This window comes from Somniosus microcephalus, chromosome 13 (assembly GCF_052327205.1).
Source record: "Somniosus microcephalus isolate GS21.2 chromosome 13, FLI_Smic_1.0, whole genome shotgun sequence".
NCBI classification, from domain to species: Eukaryota; Metazoa; Chordata; class Chondrichthyes; order Squaliformes; family Somniosidae; genus Somniosus; species Somniosus microcephalus.
The window spans coordinates 37,483,985-37,489,984 of record NC_140999.1 but is presented as its reverse complement, the minus strand read 5'-3'; the positions used below and the strand labels follow the sequence as shown (position 1 = coordinate 37,489,984).

The 6,000-nt window shown below is 48.5% G+C and overlaps 1 protein-coding gene across 7 annotated transcripts in view; it reads left to right on the top strand.

Moving 5' to 3' along the window:
* Window positions 1-1,023: 1,023 nt before the first annotated feature.
* Window positions 1,024-6,000, top strand: part of kank3 (KN motif and ankyrin repeat domains 3) — a 76,818-nt gene continuing 71,841 nt past the window's right edge. For 3 of the 7 annotated variants that reach the window (XR_015080550.1, XM_086004767.1, XM_086004766.1), the window contains exon 1: window positions 1,028-1,330. The gene's annotated coding sequence lies outside the window, so the exon portion shown is untranslated. Of the gene's footprint in view, window positions 1,331-3,053; window positions 3,573-3,594; window positions 3,681-6,000 lie in introns of those variants that run through there. The other 4 variants (XR_015080551.1, XM_086004763.1, XM_086004764.1 and 1 more) reach the window with 4 other exon arrangements.

Here is a 6,000-nt window from a genome sequence, read left to right as displayed (position 1 = left end):
GAAATGTCCATTGTGCCAATGATATTCCCATAGAGTTAAACATCTTGAGTATTGTGTGCAGTTTTGGTCGCCTTATCTGAGGAAGGATGTTCTTGCCATGGAAGGAGTTCAGAGAACATTCACCAGGCTGATACCTGGAATGGCAGGAATGACGTATGAGGAGAGATTGGGTCGATTGGGCTTGTGCTCGCTGGAGTTTAGAAGAATGAGAGGGGATCTCATTGAAACTTATAAAATTCTGGCAGGACTGGACAGACTAGATGCAGGGAGGATGTTCCCGATGGTCAGGGAGTCCAGAACCAGGGGTCACAGCCTAAGGATAAGGGGTAAGCCTTTTAGGACAGAAATGAGGAGGAATTTCTTCACCCAGAGAGTGGTGAACCTGTGGGATTCTCTATCACAGAAGGCAGTAGAGGCCAATTCATTAAATATATTCACGAAGGAGTTGGATATATTTCTTAAGGCTAAAGGGATCAAGGGGTATGGGGAGAAAGCAGGGACCGGGTACTGAACTTGGATGATCAGCCATGATCGCATTGAATGGCGGAGCAGGCTCGAGGGGCCGAATGGCCTACTCCTGCTCCTATCTTCTATCTATGTTTCTATGTTTCTAAACCAAAGAATATCTTGCCACAGCCGTATTGCCACCTTCAACCGTACCTGCGGCGATGCAAAAGACTTACCCTGCAGATGAAGATTTGAAGTTTTTGAACTGCTGTATAGTGCTGAGACCAACTCGGCTCAGAGCCAACCTACAGCCACCATCGGCCTAAGGCATGCAATGCCAACATCACATATTCTCTCTGCTGGCAAATGTGGCCATCCCTCAAAGGACCAATGTCCACCCATTAAGACTGGCCAACCCATGGTTAACCAGCTCTCCCTCAACCCCTGATGACCAAGTCGGGAGCCTCTGCAAAGGTGGTGCGTGCTCAGGGGTTGACCAATAGCTCGAGATTGTCAGATACATCAACCCATTCTGCCAAGTGTCTGATCAACATCTCGCAAGGTTAACCGGGGCCATCGTGTCTCCCAATCTGTCAGCTGCAATGGGCTGAATAAACTAAGATTCCTTAAAGCGTGAGGGAGATTTGAAATAGTAATTCATAATAATGATGAGTTAAGTCAGAACCCGACTGAAGTGCAATAAAATATCAGCCACACGTTGCAGGCAACAACAAACAGGCGCATCTGGGCGTTTCTTGTAGTGCTCCTTGAGTCAGGAAAGAACTCCTCCCTCCCTGGGACATCTGAAGCTAGGACTTCTCCGTCAGTCACACCCGCAGCTGCTGAAAGTTTGAGAACTTTGACACAAAGTGCGCGGATTAAGGTAAGCTGAATACTGACGATTCTCTCAATAGAAGGAGCCGGTTCGGGACTTGGAGCTGCCTGATTTCTGTAAATATTTCCAACCCTGGGGAATGAGTGAGAGAGATTCCCATCTGCGCTGCGCATCTGTGGGGCTGTCGCTGCCTCATTGGGACCTGGGCACACAGACACCAATATATTAAAAAAATCAAAGCCCAATGATCAGCAGGGGGGAAAAGGAACTGGAAAACTGTCTGAAAGCCAGAGCAGGAGGTGTCCGGGACTGAAACCTGCAGATGTTTCACAGCCTCAGAGAGGGAGACCAGAGTGAAACGGTCGATGCTGAAACAGCGCACGGACTTTCATTTACTGTAATGAGTAAAGTTCCCGTTTAAACCGGTGCAATCGCTAGATATGCAAAATCCCAGAAATATTAATAAGCAAAACCCAGAGATATAAGTATAAGCTCCTGGCGTGTGCCTGGGAGAGGAATTGTACACTGCTACCCTGATGTGTGTGTGGGGTGAAGGTATTGTACACTGCAGTCTCGGTGTGTGTGTGGTGAAGGTATTGCACACTGGAGTCTCGGTGTGTGGTGAAGGTATATTGTACACTGCAGTCTCGATGTGTGTGTGGTGAAGGTATTGTACACTGCAGTCTCGGTGTGTGTGTGGTGAAGGTATTGTACACTGCAGTCTCGGTGTGTGGTGAAGGTATTGTACACTGCAGTCTCGATGTGTGTGTGGTGAAGGTATTGTACACTGCAGTCTCGGTGTGTGTGTGGTGAAGGTATTGTACACTGCAGTCTCGGTGTGTGGTGAAGGTATTGTACACTGGAGTCTCGGTGTGTGGGTGGTGAAGGTATTGTACACTGCAGTCTCGGTGTGTGGTGAAGGTATTGTACACTGCAGTCTCGGTGTGTGGTGAAGGTATTGTACACTGCAGTCTCGGTGTGTGTGTGGTGAAGGTATTGTACACTGCAGGCTCGGTGTGTGGTGAAGGTATTGTACACTGCAGTCTCGGTGTGTGTGGTGAAGGTATTGTACACTGCAGTCTCGGTGTGTGGTGAAGGTATTGTACACTGCAGTCTCGGTGTGTGTGGTGAAGGTATTGTACACTGCAGTCTCGGTGTGTGTGGTGAAGGTATTGTACACTGCAGTCTCGGTGTGTGGTGAAGGTATTGTACACTGCAGTCTCGGTGTGTGTGTGGTGAAGGTATTGTACACTGCAGTCTCGGTGTGTGGTGAAGGTATTGTACACTGGAGTCTCGGTGTGTGGTGAAGGTATTGTACACTGCAGTCTCGGTGTGTGGTGAAGGTATTGTACACTGCAGTCTCGGTGTGTGTGTGGTGAAGGTATTGTACACTGCAGTCCTGGTGTGTGGTGAAGGTATTGTACACTGCAGTCCTGGTGTGTGGTGAAGGTATTGTACACTGCAGTCTCGGTGTGTGTGGTGAAGGTATTGCACACTGCAGTCTCGGTGTGTGTGTGGTGAGGGTATTGTAGACTGCAGTCCTGGTGTGTGGTGAAGGTATTGTATACTGGAGTCTCGGTGTGTGTGGTGAAGGTATTGTACACTGCAGTCTCGGTGTGTGTGGTGAAGGTATTGCACACTGCAGTCTCGGTGTGTGTGTGGTGAGGGTATTGTAGACTGCAGTCCTGGTGTGTGGTGAAGGTATTGTACACTGCAGTCTCGGTGTGTGTGGTGAAGGTATTGTACACTGCAGTCTCGGTGTGTGTGTGGTGAAGGTATTGTACACTGCAGGCTCGGTGTGTGTGGTGAAGGTATTGTACACTGCAGTCTCGGTGTGTGTGGCGAAGGTATTGTACACTGGAGTCCCGGTGTGTGGTGGAGGTATTGTACACTGCAGCCTCGGTCCTGGTGTGTGCCCACCTGGGAATACTTTGGGGACACTCTATGTTGCACACTGCAGTACAATGACCGATTGCTGTTCTCCGTATTATTGCTGAATAAGCTTCCATTGTCACATTTACACTGGCTTCACTTTGCTTCATGAACAATGTGAAGGCATGAGCGTTTACAATTCCACTTGACATAACCACGCTCTGCACACTCCCCTTTCATGATTCCTCGCTGTTTTGAAATCAAGATCCGTCGCACCGTCTCCTACAAGAACATTCCTTCCCTAGACCACAGGATTGTGGAGCTGCTCCGACAACCACCGGCTTGGACAACTCGCACGAGCCACTCAGTCACTACCTCACGATTACGTCATCTTGTGTTCCTGGTCTTTCCAGCCGAGGTGAGAGGCCGAGTCCATTGCCACAGACGTTGAATCTGGTGGGACAAGAGGGCAAGGTGGAGCAAGAAGCAGCCGTTAGCGCACGGTGGGCTCGGGTCCTTCACTGAGGTTGGTGAATTCAAAAAAACAATAGTGAGTTTGGGGAGGAGGAGAGCAAAATTATACATTCAGATTAGAGGGTGACCCTTGGGCCTGATGCACAATGCAACAGCACAGAACAGAACAGGCGTCTGTAGAATGAATAGAGCAATTTATTAAATTCGAACAGAAAACAGTAGGAGCCAATGTGCAGGGGGAGCCAATCACGGGGGGAGCGAATTCGTCCTGTTCTGAAGCCGGAGCTTGTTGAGTGAAATTCCAAGTGATGGGTTTTTGTTCCTCCGCCGGGCACCCTCGGCCTTTTATTGCACGTAGAGGATGAGAAGCAGCTTCTGGGCTCTGCATCTGTTTCACATAAAAGGAAGTGGAGTTGAAGTCAAAGACTTACCTTACGATCACCTTATGATCCCAACAAAGTGACTGGGTTGGGTCCGCACTCTGGGACAAAACGGTGTTTGGGAGCAAACGTTCTGGTTGAAAAACTTATGAGGATTTGTTTCAATGGTTTTAGTTTCCAGTTTTTAAGGTTTGACCTCGGTGTCCTGTTCAACCCAGTGATCAGCTTCATAGTATCATAGAATAATACAGAAGGAGGCCCATCGCGCCTGGTAGAGCTAGAGCTCTCCGATTTGTCCCACTCCCCTGCTCTTTCCCCATAGCCCAGCAATTTTCACCCTTTCAAGTATTTATCCAACTCCCTTTTGAAAGTTACTATTGAATCTGCTTCCATCGCCCATTCAAGCAGCGCATTCCAGATCACAACAACTCACTGCGTAAAAACAATTCTCCTAATTCTCCTCTCTGGTTCTTTTGCCAATTATCTTAAATCTATGTCCTCTGGATACCGACCCTCCTGTCAGTGGAAACAGTTTCTCCTTATTTACTCTAAACACCTCATAATTTTGAACACCTCTTATAAATCTCCCCTTAACCTTTTCTGCTCTAAGGAGAATAATCTCAGCTTCTCTAGTCTCTCCACATAAGTGAAGTCGCACATCCCTGGTACCATTCTAGTAAATCTAGCTTCTCTAAGACTGCTTACCTCCATCACGCCAGTATTACCCGCAGTCCCACCATCGTGCCCCCTCCCCCTGCTGAAACCATTATCGACCTTTAGACTTGATTTCTACAATGTCTTCCTTGCCAGGCTCCTCCATCTTAGTCAGGACTCCGTTGCCCAAGTCCCACTATTCCCTCAGTGCTGTCCTCATTGACCTACATTGGATCCCCATCATCCTTGGCTCCAAACCCTTCCTGGCCTTGCCCACCCTATCTCTGTGAATGCCTCCAACCTTATGACCCACCAGCCCTCTGACTCTGGCCTTTTGTGCATCTCCCCACCTCCCTTCACCCCACCAATGGTGGCAGAGCCTTCAGCTGCTGTCTGGAATGCTCTCCCTAAACCCCTCCACCTCTTCACTTCCCTCACCATCTTTAAAACTCAGCTTTTTCACCAAGCTTTCAGTCATCTCCTCTAACTCTCCCACCACGTCTGCTTATTTAGGCCTTTTATCTATTTTTCTCTCCCCACTGTGTAAAGCATCTTAGGGGTGTTTTCTATGTTAAAGGCGCTATATAAATGTAAGTAATTGTTTCATCGAGAATATTCTGAGTTTTCTTGTGAAACTGGTTGGGTGTAGCTTAGTCTTCAGCTGGAACGAAGTTGGTCATTGTTTGGTTTGCGAAATACATTTCCATATGGACAGTACAGTGCCCCTTTAAGAGAGCACAATGTCCCTATAAGAGAGCGCAGTGCCACTTTAAGAATTACAAGAAGTAACATTGTCTCCTGTGGGCTGGAAGAAGTGAAGAAGTGTTAGTGCAAATGTCAGTAGAAAGATAGGGGGCTTCTTGCCTGAGGGCATACAGGAGTGGCCAATATCACAGCAATGCAGGTCCACCTACAGAAATATTACTTTGACAGTTTCCAGTTACAGAGGGATGCAAGATTCAATATCGGGTGAATTGCTGAGAGAGTCTGCTTTATTTACACGTGTTTCTGTCTACTTTACATAGCCCTCCCAGGCCACACTTGCTGGACTTTGACTGGGGTGGAGGTGAGTGAAGGCAGGTGTGCCCGGCCTGTGCCCGTGTTCAGAAACAGGTCTGCAGGCGGATGGAGATACTGGCAGTCTCCGTGCCAACAGCTGCCCCTTCTGCTTCACTCAATGCTGCGGTCAGTTCCCCGACTGAGATCGGTAATGCCGCACCCGAGGGGAAGCTGGGGTCGTCCGTAGCTGTGACTGAGATCCAGGTCTCTGAGTTGTTGCACGGCGCACTGACACAAGGCACTAGTGGGACGCACACAAGCCTCCCATTAAATCAATGT